Source organism: Lactuca virosa, chromosome 5, assembly GCF_052849685.1.
Source record: "Lactuca virosa cultivar CGN04683 chromosome 5, Lactuca_virosa_CGN04683_v6, whole genome shotgun sequence".
Taxonomy (NCBI): Eukaryota; Viridiplantae; Streptophyta; class Magnoliopsida; order Asterales; family Asteraceae; genus Lactuca; species Lactuca virosa.
In genome coordinates this window covers 449,868,500-449,891,267 of record NC_136430.1, presented here as the reverse complement: position 1 = coordinate 449,891,267, position 22,768 = coordinate 449,868,500, and the positions used below count along the sequence as shown (strand labels likewise).

Sequence of the window (22,768 nt, the reverse complement as noted above, 5' to 3'; positions counted from 1 at the left end):
AAGATGTTGGAGGCTGATTAGAGATGAGGCTGGAGGCCATAAAGATGCTTAAATGGGGTCCAAACCCTAAATTTTAGAGTTTGAACCCCTCGCACGTACGCCCTGCATACGCGAGGTACGCCCAACATACCAGCCCCCGAGCATGTACGAATAGCGTACACGATGTACGCCCAACGTACTAACCTTCGACTCAAAATTACAAAAATGCCACGATGGGCTATTTTACAACTTTTCCCATGTACAAGGGTCAAAATGCAATATTTCTTTATACATAGGGTTTAAATTGAAAATACCACATCATCGGGATGTTACAATTCTCCCCCACTTGAACTAGACTTCATCCTCGAAGTTTGGTGCTATAATTAACTCAGGATCATGATTTCGCATCTTAGACTCGGGTTCCATGCTCATTCGGAACCCTTCCGATGCTTCCACTGAACCTTGACAAAAGATACCACCTTGTTGTGAAAGGCCTTTGTCTTCATATCTAAAATCACCACTGATCTATCAATGTAATTTAGACGATCATCAACCTGAACATCGTCTAAAGGAATAACCGCTGAATCATCAGTCACACTCTACTACAGCTGCGAGACATGGAATGTGCTACGAATCTGACTGAGCTCCTTAGGCAAATCTGACCTATAAGCTACCTTGCCCACTCTGACGAACACACGAAATGGACCGATATACCGGGACCTCAATTGCCCATCTTCCTGAAGCGTATTACACCCTTCCATGGTGATACCTTCAGCAAAACTATGTCACCGACCTGAAACTCTAACTCAGATCGACGCTTGTTTGCATAACTCTTCTGCGGACTTTAAGTGGTCTGCAATCTCTGCCTAATCTATTGAATGAGCTCTAACGTCTGAAGAACTACCTCAGCTCTTCCCAATACTCTATGACCAACTTCCCCCAACAGACCGGGGTACGACACTTCCTCCCATAAAGAAGCTCAAAAGGCGGCGCACCGATGCTGGGATGATAGTTGTTGTTGTAAGAAAACTCATCTAAGGGAAGGTAGGAGTCCCAAATCCCACCAAAGTCTATGACACAGGCTCTCATCATGTCCTCAAGTGTCTGAATGGTCCGCTCACCCTGACCATCAGTCTGTGGATGATATGTAGTGCTATGATGCAACTTCGTACCTAGTTCCTCGTGGAACTTCTGCCAAAAATGAGATGTTAACCAAACACATCGATCAGATACCATAGAGGCTAGAATACTATGCCGAGCAACAATATTGTGCACATACAAATGGGACAATTTCTCGGCCGAAGAACTCTCTCGAATTTCCAGAAAGTGGGCGCTCTTGGTGATGAAATCCATAGTGATATGTTCCCATTTCCACATGGGAATCTCCAATGGCTGCAGCTTGCCACACGGCCTCTGATGCTCGGCCTTGACCATCCGGAAGGTAAAGCACCTCTCAACATAAGAGGCTATCTCTCTCTCTCTCTTCATACACGATCACCAATAACTAAGCCTCAAATCCCGATTCATCTTAGTGGCTTCGGGGTGTATCGAAAACCTGGACTTGTGTGCCTCCTTCAGCACAGTCTGCCTGATCCCACCAAGTCCGACACCCAGACCCGTCCATACCGGGTCAATAATCCCTAACTGTCAGTGGCGAATCTGTCCACCTCACCCCTGAGTCTCTCATGCTTCCGATTCTCCTTCTTGACTCCCTCGGCTTGAGCCTCCCTAATCAGTTCAAGAAGCGGAGAATCAACTGACTCTCAATAGAAGAACTAGCCGCCTTGCAGCTCAAAGTGTCAGCGAACACATTCGCTTTCCTGGGGTGATAAAGAATCTCGTAGTCATAATCCTTGACCACGTCAAGCCACCTATGTTGAATCACATTCAGATTCAGTTGATCTATGAGATACCTCAAAATCTTGTGATTCGTTTAAATAGACACCGAACCCCATACAAATATTGCCACCAATTCTTGAGAGCGAACACCACTACTCCCAACTCCAGATCATGAGTTGGATAGCGAACCTCATGTGGCTTTAACTGCCAAGACGCATAAGCGATAACCCTCCCACGTTGCATAAGTACCAATCCCAGACCGGTGACAGATGCATCATAAAATACCACAAAGTCCTCAACACCCTCAGGGAGAGTCAACACTGGGGCCTCACATAACCTCTGTTGCAGTGTCTCAAAAACCATCTGCTGCTCAGGCCCCCAACGGAAATCGACGCCCTTCCTCGTCAGACAAGTGAGGGATATAACAATCTTGGAGAAATACTGGATAAATCTCCGATAATATCCTAGTAAACCTAAGAAACTCCTGATCTCTGAGGGAGACTTCGGAACCTCCCACTGCATATGTAATGCCCACTTCCCGGTACGTATTTTAATTTAAGTTTTTGCATTTTTTACTCTGGGACTCGACGAGTTGGAGGCCCAACTCGTCGAGTAGATGTGAGTTTCGGGACGCAGGTGGAAGAGTCTACTCGCCGAGTCGGAAGCCCTGACTCGACGAGTAGATTTTTCTGGATGAAACCCTAAATTTGAGGGTTTGCACCCTATTTAAACACATTAAGTGGCCTCCACTACAGCCTCCATCACCCTCAGACCCCATTCTCGAAACCCTAATCAGTTGTGAGTGTTCTTGAGCTATTGTGGTGCCATTTTTGTGATTTGAAGCTTGGAGAAGGAAGGAAAGGCTTGGAGGTTCAAGAAGAAGGTAGTAGATCCAGAGTCTTGGTTGCATTTTCAGCTTGTTTGAGGTAAAAAGCTTCAACCTTGACTTTACATTTTTTAGATCTTCTTTAGGGCTTGAATCTTGTCATTTTTTGGGCATTTCTAAGTCACTTTCGGGTGTAGAGTGTATAGTAGAGTGATAACTTCAGATCTTGAATCTTGGAGGGTTATCATGGCATAAAGGTGCCAACTTTATGGCCATGAGAGCCCCATGCATCTTCTAGACTTCATTTTTGGGCCTTTTGAGCTGGAAGACCCATGCATGGACGTAAAGTTCGTGACTTTACGTGTTATATCGACCCTAGGAGGTCAGATCTACACTTTGGATGCAATGAGCTCAATTGAAATCGACTCGGTAGACTTGGACTTTGGGGGACTCGACGAGTCACTCATAGGACTCGGCGAGTCGGGTTATGGTTCCCCAACCTTTTCTGTTTCGGATCGATCTGGTTGAGTCTAGAAGAGGACTCAACAAGATGGACGCGAATATGGACTTGAAGATCAAAGAACTGGACGAGTTTAAGGATGAACTCGGCGAGTTCAAGGCAATGTACTAATGTATATGAAGAAGAAATCGGTGAGTCAAGGAAAGACTCGGCGAGTCAAGGGCTAACATTCTAACTTGCATGAAGAAGGACTCGACGAGTTCAAGGATGAACTCGACGAGTCATTGGCAAAAGGTCCCGATTTCGTATGAAGGAGAACTCGACGAGTTCTTGAAAGACTCGACGAGTAGGAGCAAAGTTCCAGGATGTTAGTGGATTATGGAACTCGACGAGTTGGTGGACCAACTCGGCGAGTTGAGTCAACCAGGTGTTGACTTTGACCAAAAGTTGTCTTTGACCAGGGTATTGACCTTGACTTTGAATTGACTTGAGTTGACCCTTGAAAGGGTTAAGAGTATGAAATGGTAAGTAAGAAAGGATGTTATGTGTAAGAGTTTGAGAGGAGTTGATTCCAGCGTCGAGGATAGTTCAGACACTTCACGACATTAAGGCGAGTTACCTTCCAGTAGCGGTGGGTCTACGGCCACAATACCGACCCACTAGTAGAAGTTGTATGTTAGATGATTGTCTTTGTGATAATTATCTAGGTTGCTGCTACCTGATATGTTTTATATGTTAGCATGATATGATGATATGTGATAGTAGCAGTAGGGGGAATAGTCCCCGTGACACAGTCGTAAGGACCTGAGGGTAGGTTGGGCACCCCAGAATTGCCTGACAGGATAGGTCAAGCACCCCAGAACTGCTTGACATGGGTAGGTCCGGCACCCCAGAATTGCCTGGCAGGGTAGGTCGGGCACCCCAGAATTGCCCGGCAATATGTATGTTGTATGGTATTTGGTATGATGGGGGGGGGGGAACTCACTAAGATTTGTGCTTATAGTTTTAGTTTTGTTTTCAGGTACCTCTTCTTCGAAGGGGAAGGAGCTGGCACGGTAGCAACGCATCACACTTACACACACGATTCCACATTATGAAATTCTTGGGATTGTACATTGACATTATTACTGTTTTATGATATGGTTTGAGACACGTGACTATGTTCTATGAAATGATATGAATCGATGATGCTTTTCGGTAAACTGTTTTGTAAGTTACTTGATTAAAAACAAAAATTTTGGTCTTGAAAATTGGGATGTTACAAGTTGGTATCAGAGCCTTTGTTTGAGGGATTCAGACGCACCTTCGGGGGTGTCTGGACTCAAATTGAGGGTTTAAAATATTTTTACAAGAAAATAATTTTTTCTAAAATTTAAAATAAAAAGGTTTTGGAGAAAGAACAAGGTGTGTGATGCGTGCAACCGGCCGAGCTCAAGTAAGTTTTCCCCAAGATACCCATACATGTTATGTTATGATACGATTATGAGAACTGCATGCTAGATTAGGGCTAAGGATCTAGGAAGATGCCTTACATGCCTGTTATATGTGCTTATTGAGTTAGAAGTGATTAGTTAGTAATACGATGGCCTGAATAGGATATGATTGGTATTGTTACTCAATGCCCAAATGCTGCTTGCCTTGTGCTTTTAGGAGTTCTAGTTATCTTTAGCTAACTAGTAAGCAAATATGTTAAGTTACATATTGCGAGGACTAAATAATTTCAGAAGGTTAGGTCTAGCCATATTGCGCAGCTCTTGTCTGAGTCCAATCGTTGTAGGGTAGGATCTTTCATTCGAAGAATTATCTGGAATTAGTGATATGTAATGGTATTCGCAAGCTAGTTAGGTAAAGGTGGCAAGAACCTCTTATGCAGCTGATGGCGGAGAGTAGGTCGGAGAGTTACCCTAGGGCAAGCGTAGGATCAGAATAGTGTAGCGAGCAGTAGTAGTAGAAGGGACTTGGTGAAGTCAAGGCAATCCTTGAGGAAAGTACGTATAGATATGGAAGGTAGTATGGGCCTGTACTACTGAAAGCATAGGATCCATACTCAAGTCAAGGAGGGCTGAGATAGAACCAGGGAACTTGTAGTATGTGAGACCTCTCGAGGTGATGTATGACCCTTCCAATTATGTGTTTTGTTTCAGAATGGTGGTGATTACGCAACACGGAGGAGGAGGTTTAGGGTCAGGATCAGGTTCGTGTTCGTGTTCGGGATCCGAACCAGTGGATGAGGGACTACGCGAGTTCATCGCGTCTGAGATCACGAGAGGCATCCTTGAGTCGACCCCGATGATTTTCGGGTCGATCAAGGAAGGGATTATCGAGCTGATGGAGGATCGCCTCAGGGCGTTTAGGAGTGACTGGGCGTCTAGCCAGTCAGGGGTGCGAACACTGTCCTTTAAGAAATTTAGGGGATGCGGTGCGCCAGACTTCCATGGGGTGAAGGACCCCATTGTTGCCAGGAGATGGATTGCAGACATGGAGTCTGCCCAGTTGACGAGCTTCTTCCCTGAGGGTCGAAGGTCCGGTATGTTGCAGGATGTTTGAGGGACAGGGCTAGAGATTAGTGGGAGTCAGTTGGTGATTCTTTGGGAGCCTCAGCCACTGAGGCTATCACCTGGTCTGACTTTGTGACCAGGTTTAGGGTTGATTTTGCACCGGATGTGGAGCTTCAGCAGCTGGCCAGGGAGTTTCTTGACATGAGACAGACTATTGAGACGGTGGCGGAGATTACCGCCAAGTTTCGGGAGAGGGCCTTATTGGTGCCTCAGTATGCAGGAGATGAGGAGATGAGGAAGACCCACTATCATGATATGTTGAGAACTGATATCCGGGAGCATGTCAGCTACTCAGCATGCCCGACTCTGGATTCCATGATTGCCAAGGCGAGGGAGAGGGAGATTGATTTGGAGCACCTCAGGAAGAGGAAGGCAGAGACGGAGCAGGTTACTGGGGTTTCGGGGAAGAAACCTAAGTTATCCGACACTAGGTCGAAGGGCCATCCGGGCCAGGGCCGCTGCAAGAAATGCGACAGACCGCATGAGGCAACTTGTAGACTGGGATCGTCGGGCTGCTATAAGTGCGGTAAGACTGGGCACTTTGGTAGGGATTGTACTGCCCCTACCCCCACCTTTCAGACATCAGACCTGATTTGCTTTCATTGCAATCAGAAGGGCCATAAAAAGGCCAACTGCCCGAGATTGACAGCAGCAGCACTAGTGGCGGCGCCAGCTCCAGCGACCCTGTGGATTACTGATGGCCGGCAGGGCAAGTCAGAGGCTCCAGTGGTGAAGAGCTGAGCCTTCCAGTTGACTACCGTAGAGGCATGCGCCACACCCGATGTGGTGACGAGTATGATTTCTTCTCCCTAGGAACATCCTATACACATGGATAGCAACATCCTATACACAAGGATACATGACTAACTCTGCAAGAAATACGTAACCATATGTACCAGTAGTGAGATAGACACCCGGGCAGATATCCTACTCTAGGGCCACGATCAAACAAGGAACAGGAAGGAAAGCCTATATAAAGAGTCCTCTGTCTATCCTACATTACTACATACAATCCCTAGGGCATCCTCCTAATAAGTGATAATCAAAGCTAGTGGGCCGACATTAGTGTATAGTGAGGAGAACTTGCCTGAAATGAAAACCCTTAAATACTGAGATACGCTTCCCTTTCTGCATTGCTTTCTCCCGCGAATCCACTAATCACCAAAACCAGGTAATATCTTAATCCACAAAGTCAAACTTGGTTAAAAAGTCAACGGTCAACGAAAGTCAAAGAAAGTCAAAGTCGAAGGCAGGCTGAGTACGCCCAACGTACTCAATTTGTATCCATGGCCTATGGGACTCTGACCCAGTACGCGCTGCATACTCACCAGGTACGCTCATCGTACTTATTTCCCAAAACAAGACATTTGTTTAGTGCTTATTCCCTTAAGATTTTTCATCCAACACTCAGATCTAGTCCCAAAGGACATCCTAAATCATAAAGTTTCCTTCTTTATGACCTTACATGGCTAGGAAGGGTCCAAATCCAAAACCCTAACTTATCATAAGATTCAAACCTTCATAATTCATGCATGAATGGAATAACAAGACCAATATTACATTTTTATGACTTAAGACTGTCAAATACACCTGGAAATGCACCCCACAAGCTCTGAAACAACTCACAATCAAATGGAGCAATTTATGGGACAAAAAGGACATAAATTCAACATCTAATCTAGATCTATCAATGGAGACATAAAGGTATAAACTTTATACCTCCTGGAGATGAATGAGGGAGGAGAACTTCGAGATCCAAAGTTGTTTCAAGCTTCCAAGCACTATCACCACTTTTTTCTTCCTTCAAGGGTACCCACAAACACACTCTTTGGCTCTCAATGCTTAAACTAGGGTTAGCGTTTCAAGGGAGTACGCTGGAGTGATGTAGGCTGAGAATAGAAGAGGTCTAGAAGAGTTAAGGTGCTTAAATAGGGCTAAAAACCCCAAATTTAGGGTTTGGGATCTGGTCGCATACGCCCAACATACCAAATGGTATGCCCTGCATACGCCCTTAAAGGCACATTTTCTGGCAACTAGTACGCCCAGCGTACCTTGAGTATGCCCAACGTACAACCATATTCCGTAACCACTCAAGATTTAAAACGCTACAACTTCTTCGTCTAAATTCCAATTTTGGCGTTCTTTATGTGCACAAAAAGGTGTTGAAGAGCCCCACAATCTAATCTAGTTAGTTTGGTCTAAGAAATTCTCAAATAAAAATATGTAATTCATGCAAGAAACCCGGTCATTAATTTTTCCTTTTTTACCCTTCGGCCCAATACAAAATTCAAGGGTTAGATCTTACAACCATCATTATCACCTCCCAAAAGGTCTTAAATTTACCTCCTTAAGGTCCAAAGCCTTTACACAATCAACTTCTGGCATACAACCCTGAAGTAAGAAATGACAAGAAACAGGATGTTACAATTCTCCCCCACTTAAATTAGATCCCGTCCTCGAAATCAGTTCTCGCTTCCATTTCTCGATGTAACCCCTTGAGGGTCCTTCAAACCTGACTCCAAGATCCGATTCATCTTTATTGTAGCATCTTCAGCAGTCAACCATCCCTCGAAAATTCTGCAAGCCCATAAATTTTGGTGATACCATATGGCCTAAAGAAAACGTCTCCACGCAACAACCTTAAATTATGACGGAAAGAACCCCTTCCCTACTCGAAACCTGACTTAACCCTCATAGCAACCAGAGGGACCGAAAATCTGCAGATTTGACCGGCCCAAAACCTTCTCAACCAAACACCGTCATGCTAATCCCACACATAAGTTCACTATCACGGCAAAAACAACTGGTCACATACTAAACTAGACCATGCTCATTCTCGGCTTTGACAACACTGCTTAGCTATCTACTAACAACACTTGGGCTCACCCCCGATCTACTAACCAGCAACATCACTCGGGCTTACACCCGATCCACTAACCAACAATAGCACTCGGGCTTACCCCCGATCCATTAACCAACAAGAACACTAGCTACCTAACAAGACACACATCGATCCCAACAAGACTTAGCTGACCCTATCAGGCCTTTGTGGCATGACTCAGACTTCCAAGCCCTAATCAAATAAGAACAAATAATTAAGCCCTCATCACATCCCTCAACCTGGGCTCCTAACAACCTAGAGGCTAAAGCACAAGAACGCCCTACATATTTATATCGCAACTAAAAAAACTAATACGACTCGAGGGAAATCCAACAGATGGCGTTGATCTTGATGCGAAATTGGAAGATTCAACAGTTGCACATAAGTCTTGAACTTGGAGAAATTTGACTGAGAACTGAACCTTGGCATAAGGTCTTCCTGCTACGAGGTTCCACTCTCCCCCACTTGGCATATGTTAGAATCTGACAACTTCACAATCCTTTGATACCTAGACCAACTTGAACTCTAATACTTGATCCCAACCACCGGTATACATGTATATAGGAGAGTCTAATCCCATACAACATTCACAAATTCCAAAACACATGCAACCGAGGACCATGATAATTAATCCATTCATAATAAGAAATCAATTAAAAAACAGAGCTAAATAAGATAATTACATTCAACTGATCATCCAAGATTACAACTAAACTTCGAAACATAAACAAAAATTACAGAGGAATACTAATACTGCAGCAATCGACTAAATAGAATCACTGATGACTCAAACCTCGGTCTCCGGAACTCCGGCCGTCCCATGACGACCGCTGGGTAACTGCCAAGCTAGTGTAGGGTCCATCACTTTACAAAAAACGAGAAAAGGAAAACGAGCTCGGATGTGGCCCACCTGGACGTAATGGAAGCAAACTCGCTTACTCCATCTGTAAGCCCTACCAAAACGACCATCCTCGCCACACCTGCGACATACAAAAGATCGGAATCATGAAACATTCCACACCTACCACACTCGGAACTCCTCCCCTTAGCCGATCATGAATTCAGGTCAGCGAACTTGAAACGCTTGGCCTTCGTTAATACTGTTATGAAGTTGCCCTCTCATCCTCCTGCTAGATCTCTAACTCAATCTCTCTTCTCCTGGCACTTGACTGCAACTCAGCCAAAGTCCGTCATGGCTGGGTCGATACAAACTCTCAAATCTCCGACTCTAGCATGCTCAGGTATCGAGACATCTACAGATGCTTTGAAGTGGCATACTCTGGGAAGAAAAGAGCTCTCTCCATAAACATCCTAGCAATCTCTGTCACTGACTATGACGTCTTCTTGAGCGACAGATACTCCTGAGCCAGTCGCTCTCACTCTACAAGAGGAACATACTCTGCACGAAACATATCCAAAAACTGCTCCTAAGTTACCATGGCTCGCTCGTCCTGTGAAAATCCCTGAGTTACAGTCTCCCAACAATCCTTCGCATCCCAACGAAGAATATTAAGTGCAAATTTCACCTTCTGGTCCTAGGGACACGAACACATGAATAAATATCTCTCCAAATTAAAAATCCATCTAAAAGCAATGATCGGGTCCCTGTCGCCTTTGAACTTCAGAGGCTTCGTATCACTGCACTCTCAGTACTGAATCGCCCCACCTCCCTGAGATCCTGCAATGGCGAGGGCTACTATGGCTGCAACAACAGTTACCTGCGTGACAACGGCGTAGTGTCGATAAAACTCCTTCATCAACGTGGTTTTGAATGACCCAAATAACTCCAAAATCGCCTCCCTTATCACCTCATCCACTCCAGCAACAATGATCCCACAGATCTCATCCTCACTCAGACCTGCTCTCCTAGTTCCACCAGCTCCTAATCCTGAACCTTCAATAGCCGCCATACTGAAAATCTACCATGGAAAGATCAAACATCAAAACACAGTGCTTAACACACCGACCACACTCCTATTAGTTACTTAGTATCCCTGAGGTTTCTCTTGAATCTCATACGGATCTTATTCTTTCAGTAGTATGAGCCCATACTACCTTCCACACATATCCGTAGTTGACTCATAAATCATCCCAATGTCCTAAGTCACTGTACTAGACCACTCCTAGGCGTACTAACACATGTATGCTCCTACGAGCTACAACTAACTTCCTAGGTACTCTTCCTAGGATTATCCTCGCTCCCGCACTACAGGTTGCTTTTGTGCATGCTTGTCGTACACAATACGGGGTCAGATAGACTATCGAATAATCAACTCTGTCCTAAGTCCACAACCAAACAAGGAACATGAAATAAGGCTAAGTCGATCATTCTAAGGCTATTTAATCCCGAACATATGCAACTTATCAACATACACGTAGAAATCACACAATCAAGTAGCATATAACAAGCAACTCCCTATACCATAAGGTATAACAAAAATCAGACATTACTATCCAACAGTTCCTAAAATAACCTTATCCACTAGCATGCTCTTCTAACAATCCACACATTAGCAAAATCAAAACTCAACACATATAACAAGTATGGGTATTTTAGGAACCACTCTCCTGTTCGGGCTCTGGCTGACTGTACACACTGCATCTTCCTGTAAAACCAAAGTTAATTCAAGGTCCATGTCCCACATCCCAAGTCAACAATCAAACAAGAAGATGACAAGAGATTGATCCCATGTCCCTAACCCAACCTTTTCTTATAAATTATTTTTCGAAAATGTTTTGAAAAAATTCTAGGATCCTAGTTTGAGTTTGGATTCACACAAGTGTTCTACCAACTTGTAACATCCAATTTTCACAACCAAAAATTTTCATTTTTATTAATGTAAAAGTTCACAATTATAAATCCATTATAAGAAAAACCATTTATTCCCAAATACATTTTGTGAAAATAAGAGTATTATAATAAACACGTAATCCTCAATGCTACTGATGAGTGTGTAGAGTCCCGCCTTCGCCTTCCCACAATCACCGATAGAACCTGAAACATAAACAATTGGGTAAGTACAAAGCTTAGTGAGTTTCCCTTAAAATACCCCATACAACAAACATACTAGCATGCATAACGGGTCAACAATCATCAGATTGGAATATCCTGGCCCAATCAGTCATAAGACTGGAATGCCAACATAAAATGGGTCCACTCAGTCATCGGACTGGAATACCCATGGTTTGTTGGCCTGCCGCCTCAACCTAACCGCTCTTCCTGAGCCTCCATGCCAACGGTGTGTAGCCGGCCCACACCAAGTATCTTGGCCTACAAAACACAGCAGGACCACCTCAACCTCAACCACCACCATATGTCGACATATAAACAAACAAGAATCAAGTATGAACATAATACATGCAATATCAATCATAAAGTTCGCTACCGCCTACTAGATTTCTCACAGCACACTGCTCCGCTACCAACTAACCTCCATGGAATGCGTAACCATAAGTGAGATAACCACCCGAATAGATGATCCTAATCTAGAGCAACACCTAAACAAGGAACATGCAAGAAGTTCTAGATCAGAAGTTCTCAGGGTATCCTACAGGACTACGTACAGTGCCTAGGACACTCTACTAGACGATAACCAGCCTACTGATACTCTAACCAGTATACCACTACTGATGTATCTTATCACACTAGGATATATATATATATATATATATATATATATATATATAATAGATCACTAAAACATAATAACATCCTATACACAAGGATACATGACTAACTCTGCAAGGAATGTATACTCATATGTACCAGTGGTGAGATAGACAACCGGACAGATGATCCAACTCTAGAGCAAGAACCAAACAAGGAACAGGAAAGAAAGCCTAGATCATAAGTCCTCAGTCTATCCTAAGTGACTACATATAGTCCCTAGGGCATCCTCCTAATAAATGATAATGAAGGCTAGCGGGCCGATATTAGTGCCTTCGACTCACGGGTATAGTAAGGAGAACTCACCTGAATTGAAAACCTCGAAATACTGAGATGCGCTTCCCTTTGTGCACTACTTGCTCCCGTGAATCTACTAATCACCAAAACCAGGTAAAATCTTAATCCACAGTCCAAAACCCCCAAGTTTGACCCAAAGTCAAACTTGGTAAAAAAGTCAACGGTCAACAGAAGTTAAAGAAACTCAATGTCCAAGGCAGGCTGAGTATGCCCATCGTACTCCATTTGTATGCATATAGGACTCAGACCTAATACGTGTTGCGTACTTACCAGGCATGCTTAGCATACTTACGTCCCAAAACAAGTCCTTTATTTAGTGCTTATTCCCTTAAGAATTTTCATCCAACACTCACATCTAGTCCCAAATGACATGCTAAATCATAAAGTTTCCAACTTTATGATCTTGCATGGCTAGGACGGGTCCAAATCCAAAACCCTAACTTATCATAAGATTAAAAGCTTCATAATTTATGCATGAATGGAAGAACAAGACCAAGATTGCATTTTATGACTTACCACTCTCAAATACACCTGTAAATGCACCTTACAAGCTGTGGAACAACTCACACTCAAATGGACCAATTTTTAGGACAAAAGGATATAACTTTAACATCTAAGCTAGATCTATCAATGGAGACATAAACGTACAAACTTTATACCTCCTGGAGATGAATGAGGGATGAGAACTTCCAGATCCAAAGTTGTTTCAGGCTTCCAAGCACAATCACCACCTTTTTCTTCCTTCGAAGGAACCTAAAAACACACTTTTTGGCTCACAATGTTCAAAATAGGGTTAGGGTTTCAAGGGAGGACGTTTGAGAGATGGAGGCTGAGAATGGAAGAGGTCTAGAAGAGTTAAGGTGCTTAAGTAGGGCTCAAACCCCAAATTTAGGGTTTCGGATCTGGCTGTGTACACCCATCGTACCAAATGGTATGCCTAGCGTACGACCTTGAAGGCGTGTTTTCTGGAAACTAGTACGCCCAAGATAACTTGAGTATGCCCAACGTACTACCACATTCCATAACCACTTAAGATTTAATCCGCTACAACTTCTGCGTCTCAATTCTGATTTTGGCCTTCTTTATATGCACGTAAAGGTGATGAAGAGCCCCACAATATAATCTAGTTATTTTGGACTAAGAACTTCTCAAAAAACAAATCTGTAATTCATGCAAGAAACCCGTTCTATGAGTTTTCCTTTTTTACCCTTAGGCCCAATACAAAGTTCAAGGGTTAGATCTTACAACCATCATTATCACCTCCCAAAAGATCTAAACTTTACATCCTTAAGGCCCAAATCCTTTACACAATCGACTTCCAACCCACGACACTGAAATAAGAAATGACAAGAACCATGATGTTACATGAGCATTACCCCGATCTATTTGCAGCTAAGGACTTCGAGGACGAAGTCAGATCCAAGTGGGGGAGAATTGTAACAAACGTTCCTAAGGTATATTTCATTATGATTTTAGATTTTATAATTTTTGAGAAATAAGAGTCTACGTAGGGCGTAATTCACTAACCTCATGTGGGGATCTTATGTCCTACACAGAGCGTAACCTTGTTTACACAGGGCGTAGTGGCGCAAAGTGCAAACCCTAATTTTTTGGGTTTTGAGTCGTATTTAAGGACCTTAACCCCTTGAGACCTTTCTTATGACTAGCCCCCGTCTTGAAACCCTAGTCCCTTGGAGTGAGTTTTAGAACTATAGAGTGATTTTTGGTGTATTTTGATTTTGAAGGAAGGCCACTGTAGAAGTTGTGTTGCACTCAATCCTGTGGATCCAGATTTTGCATTCTTTTGTCCATCTTCAGAAGGTATCAAGTTCAAACCTTGATGAGTGCTTTGTTAGATCTTGCTAGTTTATGAGTTTATGTCCTTTTTGTACCATATTCTTGGTCTTCTTGGCTATTAACTACTCCATACCTTGTGTGTAGCCTTTCTAGACATTTTGGAGTGTATTAAGTCATAAAATTGAAATCTTGGCCCCATCCTTCCATCCGTGCATGGAATATGGATCATGAGAATGAGTAAATGGTTAGGGCTTTGGATTTGAGCTCTCTTTAGCCTTGAAAAGGAATAACGCTGGAGATTTTATGATTTAGAATGTTCATCAGGGTAAGCTCTAAGCTTTGAGTGAAAGGTTTTAATATTTTAAGTTCTTAAATGAGGATTCGCTAAAAGTGTTGTACGCGGGGCATAATATGGGCTACGCCCAACGTAGCCTGATTTCCACCTGATTATGTTTAAGGCTCTACACCATGCGTAGAGACTTGGAGTATGCCATGCGTAAGTCAACAGAAGGTTGACTGCTGACTTTCTGACCAGTTAAACTTTTGGTCAACTGTGAGGAGTTGAGGACTTGGAGGGGCAAAATGGTCTTTTTCCCAAATGAGGATTAGTCTTGGTGTTTGGACTTGTTGAGTTGGAATAATTACCTTAATTGTTAATTTGGGCTATTTTTGGATATGATCAGTAGGAGGAGTTTAGTAACGGCAGTTCGGGTGTGAGATTTATCAGTCTTTTGTGAGAAGTGAGTCTTCTCATGATATTATCTTTGTCATAGTATGTGTGCATGCTGACAAGATGGGTCATACTTGATATTTTCTATTATGTGTTATTCAGGGTTGCTACCCACCGGGTGTACTGTTAGCTGAGTGAAATTGTTGATAGTATCCAAGGTTGTTGATAGCCCACCAGGCATGCTGTTAGCTCATTGGGATTGCTGATAATCCCCCGGATTATTGATAACCCATAGCCATTTATTTTATGTTGTGCTGTATGTGATATTTTGTGGAACTCGCTAACCTTCGTGCTTACAATTGTTGAGTAACTTTTTTTTCAGGTACTTCAGATGATCGGTGGAAGGCGAAGGCTTGATTGCACACATTTGCCTGCAGTTATGTATTTTTGCATATTTTGATACTCTGATATTTTAGGATGGTTGTATTTGAAACTTACGTTTTCTTGATGTGGGTTTTATGAACATTTTTTTATATAAATTAAAAATGAAAAATTTGGTTTGAAAAGAATAGGATGTTATAGAGACTGTATGGGCATGGTGGCTGATCTCCAATGTGGGAGATGCCTAAGTATGGTGAAGGCTGATAAGAGGCTCTACAACTGATCAGAAGCTGCCTACAATCTCCAGGTTAGAGAAGATCCTTCAAAAGGAGGAGGACATGTTCTATTTTTAGGGGACTGTTAGGTTAAGGAAGTTAGGTCAGGACATGGGCCAAAGCAATTCAAGCCCAGCTAGCCAAGGTCGAGATGATCTGTCAGGAAATGCTACCAGGCGGGGCCTTCGGGAAGAGCTTTCGGGCAGTGTCGTGTCACCGACTCCCTGGCTCGCTATCTAGCCAGAGCACCGACAGTCAGGTCTAGCATATAGACATACACCAACAAGCCCCCCCCCCCCCCCCCCCCGTCTGATATGATTGGTGTAGCTAATAACATTAGAATAAGCATCAAATTTTCACCAAAAAAGATGGAACAACTGACCTCGCCCATAATAGGTCAAATTATTGTAGGAGATCCTGAGTCATGCTTGGATCTATGCAGCGTAAGGCTGGTTTTTAAGATAACAACACGGTTGCGGTCTAGATAACATGTAAGAAGGCTGATGACTAGATTATATGCATCAAGGATGTATTGGAGATAATTGTGCAACAGGGCTGCTTTCCAGATGATATGCAGCAAGGCTGCTATTGAGAATGTTATGCGACATCTATGTCGTCAAGATATTGGTCAAGGTAGCTAAGACGTGTGCCCTTGCCGTGAAGCCATATTGGTACGATAACACAACAAGGTTGCTGATGATGTTATGTCGAGCAAGGCTGCTGTGACAATGCAACATGGATGTTATAATAACGTTGCAAGGCTACTATGACAACAGTGTAAAAGTTGTTGTTATGCTTCTATCACCTCTTGGTGGAATGTCACTGATAATAGACATCACATGTTTCTTTGCTTAATCTTCAAGAATATTCTTCATAATCTTTCTTGTGCTGATTGTGCCCAATTGATTTCCCCCCAGTCTGATGTGGATAAACTAATAGGTGCCTGCATCAAAATAAACCGGAAAAAGTACAATACTACAATAAGTAGCGGGGTAGTTGTGAAGGTAGTAGGCAACAAGGCTGCTGCCAAGGTAGTATGAACAAGAGAGCTCATGTAGAGATAATAAACGATAAAGTTGCTATCGAGATAATATTACTATTAAATAATAACCTTGTTGTGGTGATATATAATATGATAAATGTTATTGATCGTCTGAGCAGAGGAAGGGACCATGTTGGTCCTTCATTCTTTATCTTTGCTGATTTTGTATAACGTCAAATATATAGTGCTAACCACGGATTAGGCTTATGATGTGTGTATTACGGCGCGTGGTGGTGCGCGGCTTATGAGTAGGCTTAGCGGCCATCAAACATAAAAGTGTCACGTGGGAGAGCATCATGTGGAAAAATCGGGCTTACCAGCCAGCGATCATAAAAACATAATGCAGGAGAGCATCGCGTGGAAATGGATCGGGCTTAGCAGCCAACGATCGTGAAAACATAACGCGGGAGAGAATCGTATGGAAATGGATTGGACTTAGCAGCCAGCGGTCGTGAAAACATCATGCATGAGAGCATCGTGTGTAAATGGATCATTCTTAGCATCCGTCGATCGTGAAATATCATGCGGGAGAGCATCGCATGGAAATTGATGGGGGTTAGCATCTAGATATCGTGAAAACATCACTCGGGAGAGCATCACATGGAAATAGATCGGGATTAGCAGCCAACGATCGTGAAATCGGAATGCAGGAGAGCATCCCGTGGAAATGTATCCGACTTAGCAGCCAACGATCGTGAAAACGACACGTGGGAGAGCATTGCATGGAAATAGATCAGGATTAGCAACCAATGATCGTGAAAAGATCACGTAGGAGAGAATCTCATGAAAATGGACTGGGATTAGCAGCTAGCGATCGTGAAAACATCATGTTGGAGAGCATCGCGTGGAAATGGGTTGGGCTTAGCAACCAGCGATCATGAAAACATCATGCGAGAGAGCATCGTGTGGAAATGGATCGGGCTTTGAATCAAGCGATAGTGAAAACGTCATGCGGTTGAGTATCACATGGAAATGGATCAGTCTTAGCAACCAGTGATCGTGAAAACATCACGGGGGAGGGCATCACATGGAAATGGTTCGAGCTTAGCAGCCAACGATCATGACACCGTCATGTGAGAGAGCATCCGGTGGAAATAGAATGGGTTTAGCAGCCAACGGTCGAGAAAACATCACGCGGGAGAGCATCCCATGGAAATAAATCAGGCTTAGCAACCAATGATTGTGAAAGCATCACGCCGGAGAGCATCGCATAGAAATGGATCGGGCTTAGTAGCTAGCGATCGTGAAAATATCACACGAGAGATCATTGTGTGGAAATAGATCTGGCTTAACAACCAACGATCGTAAAAACATCACGCAGGGGAGCATCGCGTGGAAATGGATAGGGTTTAACAGCTAGAGATCATGAAAACGTCACGCGGGAGAGTATCACGTGGAAATGGATTGTGCTTAGCAGCCAACGATTGTGAAAACGTCATGCTGGAGAGCATCCCGCGTTATCAGCCATCGATCGTGAAAACATCATCCGGGAGAGCATCGCGTGTAAATGAATTGGGTTTAGCAGTTAGCGATCGTGAAAACATCACACAAGAGAGCATCGCGTGGAAATGGATCAGGCTTAGCAGCCAGCGATCGTGAAAATTATTGGATTAAGGTGTCTAAGTCAATAACTAAATTGGTATATATATGAATTAAAAAAAAATATCCTTTTTGGGTTGCCTCAAAACTAGTAATTGACTAAAATGACATTTGAAGATACATATATATATATATATATATATATATATATATATATAGAGAGAGAGAGAGAGAGAATCCGATTTATTGATTTATTATTTGATTAATAAATAGAAATAAATAATTTGTTAATATATTATGAGAATAATATATTAATTAGGAATAGTCTTAAGTAATTAATAATTAATCAGAAATTAAGTGCAATTTATTTTGAGATTAATTTGATTAATTAAAAGTTCATGGACTTAAGCTAGAATTGTCCAATAGTTCAACAAGAGAGGTTCCAGAATCTTCCATGGGTCATGGACAGTTTTTGGGATTTTTTAAAGGGTTTTAGATTAATCCTTAAAGATAATTAAGGAGTTGGATAATTACCAAATTTGAAATAATAGTATTATATTCAAATTAGGGTTTCCAAGGCTCCTTGTATCAGCTTTAAATAGAGCCCATTGGCTCCTCGTTTCCGTCCATCACTTATACTAAAGGAATAGTCGGATTTCCTACTCCCTATCCTCTCTCCTTAAGTGTTCTAATTGTGAGGGTTTGGGTACAAACCATTAGAGAAATTGGATTTATTGTGCTTGCTTTCTAACACATTTGAAGAAAGGAATTGAGTTAATTATTTGCTATAATAATCAAAAGGTATGTAAACCATAATCCCTTGTAATTTTCAATTATTGTAGGGATTTCTTAGGGTTCTTGATGTCATTAGATTATACCTATCAATAGAGAAAACTTATATCAAAATAGGTTGCATGTGAACTTAAGGGTTACGTTATCAGTGGTATCTGAGACATAGGTTATATTGCTTTGAATATGCAATGGTATGACTTGCGTCATGCTTTGATTGTGCATAATAATGAATAAATCAAAATTAGGGTTTATAGAAATTAAACCCTAAAGGCCTTGGATTTTCAACTTTGATATGGATCTTGAAACCCTACCCTCCCTAACCCTATATTCGAAAATGGGGGAGTCCATTTAGGGTTTATCTTGTTTCCTTAATTATTATTTTAAATGCCTTAAAATTTGAATAATTGAAACCTGATAAAGCCCGCCCTAATTTCCGATAATTAGAAGGGTTTGGATTAGGATTAAATTTGAATTATTTTATTAATTGTTTAATAGAAAATAATTATTAATTCCCTAAATGATTAAAATTACTTTAATTAATTGTTTAATTAAAAGATAAAGATTAAATCATATTTGGTTTAAATTTTAATTGATTAAAAGTTTAATTTAGTTAATTAACATTTAAACCTCATATTTTGAAAAAAGTTTTAAAATACACCTTATACTATATGATTGAATGTTTAATATATTATATGTATAAGAAACGTTAGTCGAATTGCTAATAAACATCATTCACGAAGCCATGCTATAAAGAGGGTGTAAGGAAACGGCCTATAAAATGGTCGTTGAATGGGTGTCCACTCTCATCCACCGCTCTCCTGTGTGGTGGAGGGTCTTTAGCTGAACGGGTTTGATAGGACATAATCTCATTAAAAGTATAATGTTATGAAAGTACTATAACTCCCTTTTAAAATCCCAATCTAGTTACTTTAGGAAAATATGAAAATTATGCTAATCCATGAAACACACATCATTCTTTATAAGTTGTTAGTGGAGCGTGCATGGCTAAACGACACACTAATTTGGGACTATAAAGTCTATGGTGGCACAAATAGAAAATTATCATTGTTAATGGAGTGTGTTTGGTTTACCGACACATTAATTTGAGATGATAAATGACATCGAGGTTGTCAAGCTTGTTTGAATGGTTAGTCACATCTTGTTTGTGATCATCGGTATCTCAGTGTCAAATAGAAGAGCATAATCTGAGATTAAACATGCCATTGATAAGATTCAATGAATCTCAAAAGATCTAGGAATTTCATATATTGAAATTGGTGAATTGTTTTACCTACCTTCATAAATTCGCAATTAGACTACGACAACCCTCTTCTTGATTGTGAATTGTATTTTGGATCCTAGCCTTGAATATTTATTTTGGGTTAGAATATTAAGGATTTATGTCAAATAACTAAAACTATCTCTCTCATATATATGTCTACTCCTGGAGATGCTACTGCTGTTCAATCTTCCACTAATAACTCAAAATTTTCTCTTCTATCGATCCTATCTAAGGAGAAATTAGATGGTCCAAACTACATGACCTGGTTACGAAATATCAAAATGACTATTCGATACGAGGGCAAAGAATATGTCCCTGATAAACCTCTACTTGAAATCGATGAGTTAACTACTACTCTAGAGTAACAGGCTGCCTACAATAACACTATGACAACGCAACAAAGGTCACTTGCATAATGGTAGCAACCATGGTACCTAAGTTGCAAAAATTCTATAAGGACTATTGACCATATGAGATGTGCTTAGATCTTGTTGAAAGGTTTCACAAGAAATCACGTTAAGCAAGGTATGAGGTCGTCAAGGCGTTAATAGCATGCAAGTTAAAGGAGGGAGATCTGTCTACAATCATGTGCAGAGAATGAATAGATATGTGGAGCAGTTGGAAAAGCTCAATGTGTCTTTTGACAAGGAGTTATCCATATACATGGTCATGAAATCCTTTCCTCCTAGTTATGATCAGTTTATATTCATTTATCATTTGAAAAACACAAAGACCACATTGACCCAACTCCACATCTTGTTGCAGACAGCTGAATTAGGGATAAAGAAAAATCAGATTCCTTCTGCGACAACTGCTCCTCTCCTTGCCATTGGGCAAAATAGAGGATAGACGAGGAAAGAAAATACTCAATCGAACTGGACGGGAAAGGCCCATGCTGGAGCATCTGGCAATGGGTCCATGTCAAAGCTCACTTCTGATATTCCTGTTTTTAGTGGCCCCAAAGAGGTCACTTACTACTATTGCAACAAAAAAGGGCATTGGAAAAGAAGTTGCCCAAATACCCGAAGGACATCAAGGATGGAAAAGTTAAGCCACCGTCGGTAGGTATATAAACTATTCAAGTCAATAACTCAAATCTTAATCATTCTTGGGTCCTTGATACAGGATGTGGTTTCTATATTTTTTCTGATTTGCAGGGGCTAAGAGAAAGTGAGGTGGTAGAGCATGGAAGAATAAATCTGATCATGGGGAATAGGCGATCTTCACCTGGTACTAAGATTGGAACTTACGGGTTTGTGCTAGGTGGTGATGTTAGAATATATTTAATTAATTGTTGTTATTCGTCAGAAATGAGACGAAACATTATTTCTTTTCATACATTGTTTGTACAAGATATTCGATATTCATTTGATGATGTTAATGGTTCGATTTTAGCTTATAAAAATGGTGTTTTGATGTTTAAAGCTTTACCTTGTAATTATGTGTATGAAACTTTGATTTTTGTTGATAGCTTAGGTAATAGTGTATTTCATATTGATTCAACTAATTATGTAGACAAAGCATGCTTGTGGCATTTCCGTCTTGGGCACATCAACAAGAAACGCATCGCCTAACTCCAAAAGGATGGAGTGTTGGAATCATTTGACTTGAGGACATATGATGAATGTGAATCTTGTCTTTTGGGTAAGATGACAAAATTACCATTCACTAGAACATGTGAAATAGGTGAAGGATTGTTGGATCTTATCCATACTGGATGTGTATGGAGCCTTCAGATCTTCTACAAGGGATGCAAATCCATACTACGTGACATTTATAGATAATTATAGTAGATATGGATATATCTACTTAATCAAACATAAATCAACAACCTTTGAAAGTTCAAAGAGTTTAGACACAAGGTCGAGAATCAATTGCGGAAGAAGATAAAGATGCTCTAATCTGATAGAGGCGGAGAGTATCTTAGTATCGAGTTCCACGACTACCTCAAGGAATGTGGATTAGTTTCACAACTGACTCCTCCTAGGACACCACAACTTAATGGTGTGGCTGGGAAGAGAAATCGAACCTTGTTAGACATGGTTCGTTCCATGATGAGTCAAGCTTCACTTGTTATTTGTTTCTGGGGGAATGCCTTAGATGCCCATATCCTAAATATTGTTCCTACTAAGAAGGTTGCCAAACCTCCTCACGAGATGTGGACATGGAAAGTTGCCTCGTTGGCACATTTCAAGGTCTGGGATTGTGATTCTCCCATAAGACAAGAAACTCATGAAAAACTAGAACCCAAAGCCGAGAGGTGTATTTTCATTGGCTACCTACAAAAGTCGTTTGGATACTTGTTCTATAGACCCAGTGAGAACGTGGTCTTTGTAGATCGAATGGGAGTCTTTTGCGAGAGAGAGAGAGAGAGAGAGAGAGAGAGAGAGAGAGAGAGAGAGAGAGAGAGAGAGAGAGAGAGAGAGAGAGAGAGAGACAAAGAGAGAGAAAAAGAGAGAGAGAGAGAGAGAGAGAGAGAGAGA

General features: G+C 41.7%; 1 pseudogene; it reads right to left on the bottom strand.

Annotated features, from left to right (window-relative positions):
• Window positions 1–10,189: 10,189 nt before the first annotated feature.
• The window catches only part of LOC145114266 (NAD(P)H-quinone oxidoreductase subunit 5, chloroplastic-like), a 29,734-nt pseudogene continuing 17,155 nt past the window's right edge, over window positions 10,190–22,768 (bottom strand).